This window comes from Tupaia chinensis, unplaced genomic scaffold, assembly GCF_000334495.1.
Source record: "Tupaia chinensis unplaced genomic scaffold, TupChi_1.0 Scaffold000182_1, whole genome shotgun sequence".
Lineage (NCBI taxonomy): Eukaryota > Metazoa > Chordata > Mammalia > Scandentia > Tupaiidae > Tupaia > Tupaia belangeri.
The window spans coordinates 4,316,535-4,328,923 of NW_006159657.1; the positions used below are offsets into that span (position 1 = coordinate 4,316,535).

General features: G+C 40.9%; 1 pseudogene; it reads left to right on the forward strand.

Annotated features, from left to right (window-relative positions):
- Window positions 1-3,451: 3,451 nt before the first annotated feature.
- LOC102502477 (centromere protein K pseudogene) lies at window positions 3,452-4,275 on the forward strand (annotated as a pseudogene).
- The last annotated feature ends 8,114 nt before the right edge of the window (window positions 4,276-12,389 follow it).

The following is a 12,389-nucleotide window of genomic DNA, read 5'->3' on the forward strand; positions in this document are numbered from 1 at the left end:
AGAAGTAAAGTGAGAAAGGAAGGCACCAGGTTCTGAACTCAAACCCTGGTCAGCCATGTGGGAGCCCAGTACCTTAACCTCCACATCACTTGCTGGCCTTCAAAAAGCCTTTGTCACACAAATCTCTTGAAAGTTTTATTAATCAGGATTCTCTAGAGGAAACATGGAATATATATATATATATATATACACACATAAATAGTAATTGGATCATGCAATTATAGAACTGAGAAATCCCACCACGTATCATGTATAAGCTACAGACCCAGGAGAGCTCATGATATAGTTCCTGTGAGTCTAAAGCTTGAGAACCTGGAGAATCCATGTGATAATTTCCAGTCCAAATGAAGAAAGACGAATGTTCTGGCTCAAAAATACCCAAGCAGAGGAAAATTCTCTTTTATTCTCCCTTTTATTCTGTTTAGGCCCTTTCAAATGTTAACCTTACACCAAAGCACACCAAGAATAATGTTTGACCAAATCACTGGGCACCCTGTGGTCCAGACAAGTTGACATATAAGATTATCTATCACAATAGAGTCTCAATTAGGAGCCAACATGGGGTGGGGGGCAACCCAGTGGTTCCCACTGTCCTTGCAGCACTTGGCTCATTAGTCAAAGTCCCAGGAAAGAAAACGATGTGCTGACAGGAAGTCACGTGCCTGTGCCCATTGTACTGGGACACGAGAAAAGTGAGATACCCAGCACATAATAAGAGACCCATATATGGGCAGCTATTGTCATTGTCATCTCTCTCCTCTTCATACTATATTACCAGTAGCTCAGTGAATTATCTCAGAATATCTTGGTAACCCGTTATCTTGAAAACAGCCTTTTTAATAGGCACCAGCCAAATTTACTTCTCCCCATCAACAACATATACCATTTAGGTGTTAAACAGTGTGATAAAAGTGATGTTACTTCTTGCCACAATGTTTTGCATTTTTCAGAAGCCTTAGCTTCAGGAAATAACAGTAATGATAACTCTATGAAACTAGCATTCCAGGTACTCTTCCTAATACACCAAGCCAGAGTCCTTCCAGCCCTTCTCCCTACCCTTATACTAGCAGTATAAGCAGGTCCCAACCAGATAGAAAAAGATTCAGGGGGCAAGACCTGGCAGAGTAAGCCTACTGTGTCAGACAATGTACTTTTGGGTAGTAGATTGGTGAGCTCATATTAACGTGCTAGATCTTTCCTTGCTTTGAACCGCAAAATTGTACTTTGACACTTGTACAATCTAAAAAATGACCTCATACCCATAAAAACATCACATTTAGGTATTAGCTTTGCACAGATAAGCAAACAATATTTCGGGTCTGAACTGTGCAAGAGAAAAGCAATCGCTCTTTCTGCTCCCCTAAAGATACTTCTGTTCCCTCCCTCCTACTCTTAGTTCCAAACAGGCTCAGAGCAGGTGCTCCACACATCATCCCTTCTAGTTCTTACATACCTCTACAGAATATTAGGCAGATTGGAATAGATTAGAAAGGGAAGAAAAAGAACAACTCTTAAAGACCAGTTTTTAATAAGGATGTAGACTCCTTCTTGACAATATCATTGTAATTATAAGTGCATAGTCTACAGGTCCCCCATGCCCACCAGGATATTTGGACTTTTCCATTTTAGGAAATGTATTCATACGAGACAACTCACTGTGCTAGGCTAGTGACCAAAAGAGATGGGTTTAAATCCATATAGTAGAGTGTGCTGTTGACCCTAATTCTCTACCCCTAACTCTAGACACACCACTTACCTTGTGACTTTTCATTTTCTTCCACAAAAGGGGTGGAAAGTAATTTCCCACCTCTCTAATTTTGGTTCAGCTATGTGATTCACTTTAGCCAATAGAAAGGCAGAAATAGAATGGGCCAATTCCAAGACCATACCTCACCAGCTCTGTTTGTTTCCCTTGCATTTTTTTTTTGTCATGCTAGTAGGATAATGTGCCCAGGGCAACTTGCTGGACAAAGACACATATGATAGACCTATGCTGACTAATTTCTCACTCATACCCAATCAACTCGTGACCTGGAGCTGAATAAATGCATATTAATGCATGCTATTGAGTTACTTGGGATGTGTGTTACACAACAGAATGGAACATTTTTATTTGGCTCATAATCCTGAGTTCTGCTTCTTTGTATGGCATTGGTTAGGTGTGCTTCCTTGACTTTTTCATGCAGGATTGAACTATTATAGATGGCCCTTAAGTGTACTTTTAGCTCTGAAATTATGTAATCTTGACTCACAATAATCCTATCAGTGTATCATGCTCCAGCATCTTTGGGTTGAGTGTTTATTACATTGTATTATAGTAATATATGAGATGTCTGCCTTCCCCACTGACTAACTGGTATATACACTCACCAAAGAGACAATGAGAGAAAAAGTGAGAAATCACTACCTGGGAGGAATGACCATGCAGCAATCTCTTCTCCTTCATTCTCCTCCTGGGATTTTGAGCATGCATGCACTCATCCAGAGTGATTTTTAAATCACCAAGTCCGGGACATGAACCACAGTCGGCCACGGGGTAGTTGAGCACTGTAACCACCATGCCACCTGCTGGCCCTTCCACAATGGCCTACACATCTCTGTAGTACTAGTGAATGTCTCAATGCGAGCACATGACAAAGTAATGTTTGCTACAGGGTTGACTAAATGGTCAAGGAGCCATCCAGAGGCACATTCAGTTAGGTAGATGGTTTATCTACCTTCCTTCTTTAGAGGCAAACAATTATTTCCAGATTCACTGGACTGTGTGCTCTTTCATGCAGTGGGTGATTTAATTCATCAGCATTCTTTTTCATTTAATTAAGTTACAGCACAGACATTAAATGCATACAATGTGTCAAGTATCTTTAAATTTTAATTTACCCTGGGGCCAGAGAGTGGCTCAGAGGTAAAATGTGACACTCTGTGCAACTGATCCATATGATAAGGTTTCTAGTTTGAGTCTAGAGATCTCCCTAGGGATATCAGGCATACAAGTGCCTATGATCTGGGACTGACTGAGGCTGGGGGGTGGATTGCGACATTAAGACTCTGTTGGAGGTGCTCTCTCTTTCTCATTCTTTTGCTTATTATATTAATAAATTAATTAAATTAGGTGACTCACTCTGTGAAGGTAAGAGGTGGGCCGGGGAGAGCGCCTGACCCATTGAAGCTTGCTGACTGACAGTCCACAAGCTGTGGAGCCCTAGCCCTGGAAGTGGGACATTTACCTCCAGCGAATTGGACATTTAAGCGGTCCTTGAGTTTCACTCTACTCTGCCTCCCACGACAAAGCAGCTCCAGAACCCCTCTAGTTACGGAAGAAAAATGTGGGGTTGGGGATTAAGAAAATCACAAAGCACATGTTACCAAATCAGCAAGATATAGACCCGATAGTACTATAGATGTGGAAGATGTTATAGATACTGAAGAAATTATCAAAAAATGTGAAGAAATGTGGAAAGGTCTGGAAGAATGTCAGAATAAATTATCATTTATTGGAAATGAGACACTCATTGATTCAACTGCTCAGTAATTCCCCTGACTGAAGATGTTCTGGTCACATTAAGAAAAGAAGAGCTCCAAAACCTAGGTCATGATCTTAAAATGGTACTATCTACTGCTCAGTCAAAGAATGAGGAGTTAAAGGAAGCAGCAGTAGTTGGATGGACAGTAACAGATAATGGAGTCTCTCAATGTGCTACACAGTGGATTGAAAAGTCAGGTCATGACTTTTTCTGAATTAAGACTCTTTTTAAAAATTATTTTATTTAATTTTACTTATTCATTCATTTATTTATTTTAATTTGACCAGACAGGGATAGAATGTGAGAGAGAGAGAGAAAGCAAGCAAGCCACCAGGTCTGGGACTTCAACCACAGTTGACTATGTGAGAGTCCAGCACCCCTAGCCACCAAGCCACCTGCCGGCCCTGAATCAAGACTCTTTAATGAGCTTAAAGCTAAAATGCTTAAGGTAAGAGAATATAGGAAGAAACTCTTGATTACCTTAGGTGAATTTCTAGAAGACCATTTTCTTCTTCCCAATGGAAATGCTAAAAAGAAAAACATTCAAGAATCAACTATACAGCTAATAACACTGCATGAAATGTTAGAGATTCTTATAAATAGATTATTTGATGTTCCACATGATCCATATGTCAAAATTAGTGATTTCTTTTCACCACCTTATATTGAGCTGCTGCTACTATGGAATGGAATTGCCTTGACACATCCAGAAGATCCAACTAGATTAAGAGTAGAAGCCTTCCATCATTAAAAGGATATATATATACATATATATTTACATAGTAAAGAATCATGTCATTCAAGGATAATGGAAACACAGGACTATTTGGATAAAGAACAGTCTTGCAAATCAAAAAACATAGTCCATCTTCCTCTTATCCTTCCATGAAACACACTATCATCTATTAATCACTTTGAAATGGTCCTTTCTTATTTAGCCAGTGCTTTGGTGTTTTAAACTGTAGGAAGAAGACTACAATAAAAAGTATTCTAGACTTACAAAGCATTTTTTTTGGGGGGGAGAGGCTTTTGCTATAGGGAGCATGCGCCTGCCAGACAGACAGAGAGAGACAGAGAGACAGAAAGCGAGAAATCACCCTCCTGGGGGGGGGGGGGGCCACGCTGCAATCCCTTCTCCTCCATTCTCCTCTCGGGATCTTGGGCATGCACACACACGCTCCCGGCATGAGTTTTAAGCCACCGGGTCCAGGATGCAAACCACGGTGGACTACATGGGAGTCCAGTGACATGGCCATTACACTAACTGCTGGTCCCTAGAATTACAAAGCATTTAATGTACCTTACTTCATGCAATATTCTTTGAAAAACCTAATTCATGATATTACTAGTGTAATATTTTTCTTTTTAAATTTATAATGATATGTTTTATGCATTTTGCATTTCAGTTGGTGCTTAACTTCTTTATATTCTGGAATTATAATGTAAAGATGATTTCATTTGCAGTTGACTTCAAAATTGAAGAAATAATCTGATATAGAAGGAGGCATAGTTTAAAATATTTAGTGAATATTTTTCATCTGTATTGCCTTATTTCTAGATATGTAAAAAAGTTGGGATATACACATACGAATGGGTAAAGCTAGTCTAAGAACTATATTTTGCTGTGTGTTATGTACCAAGTGCCATTGTGTATTGATCCATTCTTGATTCTGCTAGTTACTACCAAGAACATTGTGTCCATGACATTTTGTTAATCCTTTATGAATTATAGGTAAAGAAAATTCTCTGAAAACGTCCCAAAAATTAATTAATTAAATATAAAAAAATACATTTATCTATCTGTACATTTATCTATCTGTACATTTAGCTATCATGCTAACTAACTCTGAAGAGGTTATACACATTAATAAAAAAGTAAGTATAATAAAACGATATCCAGTGAAAAAATAAGTCTCTCCTGCTCCTCATCTTTAGTCTCCTGGGCTACTAGAGATATTTTATGAGCATACAAATATCCCATTTCTATGCTATTTTTATTTATTAATAGAACATACTGCCACATTCTTTTACATTTTTATTTCCTTACTATTTGCTAAAGATGGCATCATATTTAGTAGACTTACCTTTAGCTTAATGTTTGAATTAAATTAGAATCATGCCATCTTGTAGATGGATTATAATTTAAGAAATTCCTGTTGTGAGCACCTAGGTCATTTTCTGTTTTTGGCCCAGTCTCTTCTGAAGGTCTTTTGAAGACCTGGGATACATTTTGGGCAGAAATATGCAGTTGTCTAACTGGTCGTCTGAGAATGGCATTCAGCTCACACCCTACTCCTTCAGCCAGGAGCCCTACTTAGATCTCTCTATGCTGGATATATAGGTGTGTTAAGAGAGCAGCTCCCTGGCCTCATTCCCTGGAAAGTCATACAGAGGCAAATTCTTTGAACCTAGCACCAGCCTATCTCAGAGCTCAGAAAGATGACCAGTCAGCACCATGAATGATGTAGACACAGACTGCCATGAGAAGGGGGTGATTCTGAAGAGGCAGGACAGAGTAAGAGCTGTGCAGTAGGAAGCTGGATAGAAGGCTGGAGCATGAGAGGGGACCAAGAAAATCCAGGGTGCAGGACTCGTGAAATGCTGTGCAACGAGAGAGAAGGAGGGGCTGCAGAGAGAGTGGGGGTGGATGATGATGCTGGGCTTTGGCCCCTACGCGGCCAAGGGAGGTTCAGTCTGAGGGTTTCTGAAGGTTAGTAGAGGATGGAAAAAGTTCATTCCCATCTACTTCTCAAGGCTACAAATAGGATTGTGAACATTTGATGAAAAATAGAAAACTTCTCTTTAATATAATTTTTTAAAAACATTTTAACGTTTTTGAAAAAAAAGAGAAAAGCCCCCAAAACTCTTCTCCTTCTTCCTATGTTCTCATGTCTTTAAATACACCAAACATGATAATTTTATGAGCAAATTACATTATACATAATACATTTTTTATGTTTCAAAGCTTGCAGAGTGACTGAAGTTCCATAAAGAGTGTTAATTTTAAAAAAAGTGGAATGCATATATTACAGTTTTCCCATATTGCTATTTCATCTGCTTGTCTCTATTAACATTTTGGGAAATTTTATGTCTGTAATACCACATTTCTCTTGCAGGATGAACTCTTCTCCTCTCCACATATGACCTGCCCTCTGATTCCAGCTCCACTGTATGCTTACAGTGTGACTTCCTGTGAGTCACCTGGTCTCTGCAGTCCTTGGTTTCTTTCCTATCTGAAAGGCTGAGGCCATAACAGTACTGACCTGATGTTGGGATGACTACATGGTATGTGTTAGCAGCTAGCACAGCACTCTGTGACATTAGGTAGGCTTCATGTTTTGTTTCTCGTCCCCAATACCCTCAGAAAATGCTCGCCTTGATCATGGGCCAGGATGGGGCAGAAATTAAATCTCCACAGGTATATAGGGAAAGCCAGGCCTGCTAGAGGAAGTGGGGGAACATTTCCAGGATGACCAGCTGTTCCAGTCTTCTCAGGCCTAAGAAGGTTACCAAAATGTGGGACTTTTTTTTTTTTTTTAAAGAGGTTTTTGCTTTAGGGTGTATGCGTGCCCAGGAGAGAGAAAGAGACAGTGAGAGGGAAAGTGAGAAATCACTCCTTGAGGGGAATGGCCAGGCCATCCATCCATCCTTTATTTTCCTCCCAGGATCTTGGTCACACAAGCACATGCACATGCACATGCACCTGGCATGATTTTCAAGCCTCCAGGTCCAGGACTTGAGCCATAGTCAACCATGTGGGAGTCCAGTGACATAACCACTATGTCATCTGCTGACCCCAAATGTAGGACTTTGTACTCTAAAACTGGGAGAGACTCAGACAAACTGGGACAAGCCTTTGCAAGTCGTAGAGGACCCTTCGTTGGCCCATGTCTGAGTGTGCTGTCTAACCCCCTGGTACAGTAATTTCTATTCATTGCTGGAGAAATAGTGAAAGAGAAGGTGATACAACACTGGACTAAGAAGACACTGACAGGGACCAGCAGGTGGCATGGTGGTAAAGGTGCTGGACACTCCCACAGTTCAAGTCTCGGACCTGGTGGCTTGCTTTCTCACTTTCTCTCTCTCTCTCCCTCGCTGATCAAACTGGAAAATAATAATAATAAATGAAGTTGAGTAATTAAGTTTTTTAAAGAAAACACTGACAGTGTAAGAGACAATAACCTGAGGATGACAACAGCGCTAACTGACCAGATGAGTCCTATCCCACCTCAAAGATCTACTTGTGTTCCCAAAGATGCTTCAAATTTTATTAAACACACACATGTACACACACACACACACAAACACAAAGCTTCCTCTATAGAGTACCAGGAAGTTGCACTGTTAGACAGGACCTCCAAGAAAGCCTGAGATCCCAGGGTAGCTACATTTTCCCTCAGAGAGAGAAGGGGAACTGGGCAATAAAAGAAATCCAATGGGTTATGATTCCAGGAGGGTCTTCAGAAGCCTCCTAGAGAGGATTATTAGAAACACAACAAAATGTGCCTTTGTGTATCCTTGCCTCGTCCCAGTGTTCCTCACGCTCTCCCATGTGCTCTGGGGCAGAGGTGCTGAATGGCCTGTGTCTAGACTGCCTGTGACCAGTAGGGACACCTGACATGTGCTGACTACCTCCAGAGTTGTTCTGTCCTCTCCAAATCGACTCCTATTTTGAAGTCTGTTTTTGTATTAAAAAAGCATGCAACCCTGGGGCCAGGCATCAGGCACCATGAAAATGCAACTGAACTCACATGGAAAAGGTTTTGGAGCCATATCCTAGGACCTTCCTGAGAATGCCAGGCACACACATGTATGCCTGTGACCCAGGCCCGTTAAGATAGGATGGATCATGGGACCAGTGGTCAGCGTACTTGCTATGTTGCTGGACTCCCACATAGTCGACTGTGGCTTAAATCCCAGACCCGGCGGCTTAAACTCATGCCAGGCACGTGTGCCTGCGTGCCCAAGATCCCGAGAGGAGAATGGAGGAGAAGGGATTGCGGCGTGGCCATCCTCCCTGAGGGGTGATTTCTTGCTTTCTGTCTCTCTGTCTCTCCCTGTCTTTCTGGTGAGCATACGTGCCCTATAGCAAAAACCTTTCCAAAAAAAGATAGGATGGATATCATGATGTGACAAGAGTATCTGCTTCTCTCTCCCTCTCTGAATATATACACACACATACATACATATACCTATATATAGTCACATACACACACATATACATATATATACATATATATACATACACACTCACCCCTATATACATTATATATATTATATTTATATATATATATATATATATATATATATATATATTCACATACACACACACACACACACAGCCCTTCATCCTGCTTTTCTCTCAGGAGAAAATCCTCTGCAGGGTCTATCTTCAGAAGTCAGAGGCCCAGAAGAGTTATCCTTCACTAGAGAAGGGGAAAGGGGAATGGTTTTTTCCAGTCTAGCTCTTGCACCTTGAATGGGATGACTGGGGTCATCAGTGAATTTGTGAGTAAAAGAAACAGCTGGGGAAAGGCCAAATACTGTCTTCTCTCTTTTAAGGGAAGGGAAACAAAGCTGCCACAGGGAATCAAAGAACCATTCTGGTTCCGAGCCCTTCCAGCTGCAGTCAAAGTCTCTTTGGACCTCCCAGTAATCTGGAAAAGAGGAAGCTGGTTTGGGCAAAGTGTGACATGTCACTGACCGAATCATTGATATGGCTCAAGCTTGTCCCCAGGTGTATGTTTGACCAGAGAGTACAGAGATCACAGACACCATCCTCCTGACATCTAGAAGGGAGAGATGTTTCAAGCCTGCCTATTTTGGTGTCATATATATTTAATGGCATCCAGGGAAAATGGAACCTCTGGACATCCTCCAACAATCTCAGACTTTCTGGAGCCCAGAGCCACATCACACTTTAAAAAGGAACAAGTTGTCTAACTTTAAAGAGTTGATAATCCAGGTTTACAATCATCCACTAAAAGGTTTGGATATGCAGGTCAATAGGGATGTCCTAACCTGAATAGGAACAGAATGAAAACTATTGTGTAAATATCTAATACCTATTGTACCTTGTTCTAAGATGATCATCCAATCCTTAACAGCAAAAAGGGGTGATGGTAAGGAGGAGTTCTCCAGTGCCTCCATCTGCAAACAAAATTTTCCTTTATGTGTCCTTGTTAAAACTCCACAATCTGGGGCCAGCTGGTGGCATGGTGGTTAAAGTGACTGGATACCACATGGCTGACTGTGTGTTTCAAGGCCCAGACCTAGCAGTTTGAAAACCATGCTGGGCATATGTGCATGTGTGCCCAAAATCCCAAGAGGAGAAAAGGAGGAGAGGGGATTTCAGCATGGCTATCCTCTCGGGTGGGGTGGCAGGAGCTCGTTTATCACTTTTCCTCTCTCTGTCTGTCTCTGGTGAGCATACATGCCTGATAGCTAAAAACAAAACCAAAAAAGCCCCATAGCCTTTTAAAAAGGGAAACAAAAACTTGCCTGTCAATAAAGGTCATCCCATGTAGTTCCAAACTCTCTGTTGTAACTATAGTCACAGACGCTAAAAGGCTCAACATTTTCATCACATTTTCCTGTTTGCACAGGAAACTGATTTTGTTTTCCCAGCTGTGTTTACATACCCAGTTTTCAGATGAGGAAACAGGTTTGGTGATCTTCAGATTTTGAGGATGATGCTACTTCAATTATAACATCAACAATGGAAATCCAATCCTTTTTTGCTCTTCAGTGGAGACAGACAATCATCACAAGTCAACAAACTCTAGTTTGGTTTCCTATTTCTTGGAGATTTTTGTGTTTCCTCCACTCCAAAAAGAACCAGTGTCTGTCACCAGCTGGTCTTCACTGCGTACATGTGGCTGGCAGTGGGTAGAAGCTCCCGGCTTCTGATTTGGAATTAGAGTCCGGCTAGCAGAGGGGTCTTCCCTTCTCTGGGCTTCATTTTTGAAGTAAGGTCAATAGGAGTTTCTACCTGTGGGTTTGTTGTGAAGGACAAATGAAATAACATAACTACTAGTTCACCAATTACAAATTGAGCTAAAAAGTATAATGATTATAAAGTGCATAGCAGAGAGCCTGGCATGTTGGTACTCAGCAAATACCCACCCTGTCTGGAGCAGGTTGTTCCACTTGTTTTATGTGCCAGGAATCTAAGTATTCTATGGGCTATATGAGCCCCATCTTTAGTTCTTGTAACTTTTCATGCTTCTTTCATCTTTTGACTCTTTCCACGTGCAAAGGAAATTTCTGAATTCTGGTTTTCATGCAGAGAACCCAGGTTTTACATGTCAAATTGTGCCCCCTCTCAAAAAATATGATACATCGGTACCCTAACCCCCCAATATTGCAGAATGTGGCCTTATTTTTGAGGTTCTTTGCAGTGACAATCAAGTCAAAAAGAGATAATTAAAGTGAGCCTCAATTCAATATGACTGGGTCCTTATAATGGACTCAGAGAGAGAGACATGCACAGAGGGAAGATGATGTGAAGACACACGGAGAAGATGGCCACGTGGCTGGAGCAATGCATCTAACAGCCTACTTGAGCTAGGAGACAGCTGGGGACAGATCCTCACCTGCCTAGTGCCTTCAGAGTGAACATTGCCCTGCCAATACCTGGATTATAGACTTCTGGTCCCCAGAACTATGAGACAATATATTTCTATTTCTCCTCCACCTGAGGCCACTCTGTTATAGCAGCCTTAAGAACCCAATATATCAAATCTAGGGCTTTTTGGCTTGGGAGTGAGGCCAAATTAAGGTTCATCGCATGACCTCTGTTCTGTGAGCCAACTTTTGGATGCTCTCATCTTAAGCTTTTGGACCCAAAGCTTCTAAACCCAATCTATTTCAGAAAGCAAGCTGCTTGCCAACAGGCAGACACACACATGTGTACACACACACACACACACACACACACACAAGAAGTCTCTCTTAAAAGTCAATTAAGCTTTGTTGAATGGCCATGGAGGCATACACATCAAAACACTTAGACTGAAGAGGCTGACCGGCAGATAAGGACTCCCAGATACTTTCCCAGGAACAACAAGATATTTTAGAAAGAACATAGGTTTTGAACTGAGTCAGTGTTCAGGGTAAAATACAGCTCAGCTACTCAACCAACTGTACTTCCAGTCCCTCACTGATAAAATGGAAATATTTATAGTATTGCCTTAGTGTTGTTGTAAAGTTAATTAAGAAACTATATGTGGTGTGACTGTCACAGTGCTATATAGACAGTAGTGGGTACCTCCTAAAGCATAAGTATTAACAATATTATTGCTATTGTGCCTAAACAATAAAAAGGTCATATCTTGTTTCTCCAGTTTTAATTCCTAATTGCATAGCTCATTTAAGATGTTTTAAAAAGGTAGAGAATCTAATAAACTAATTTCTTCAACTACCCAGGAAGGATGGTTCAGTAAGTCTTCTTCTCTTATGCAATAATGAAAATGCAGCTTCTGGTGAACCAAGAGGGGAAACAGTTGAGTGCTTTGTTGAGTGGCAATGGAGACATATGCATTAGGGCTTTGTCATGACTTCACCTGCATTCTGACCATCTGTATAATGTGGCAACAATTCTCAGATTGGAGGGCAAATCCTTATGATAAACAGAGTAGAGATGGAATAAGAGCCATTGCTCTCCACTCTGTGTCCAGGAAGACATTATAAATCGACCATGGAACTCTCCTCCCTGAATCTATTCATAGATCTATCTCAAGAGCTCAGTTACTATCACATAATCACAGTCAGGCTTTAGTTTAAAAAAGATTTACTACCTATAGATCAATAGAAGAGAGTAGAGCCTTAAATAAATGTTTTTGGTGTTGCAAAGATAAGGCAAGT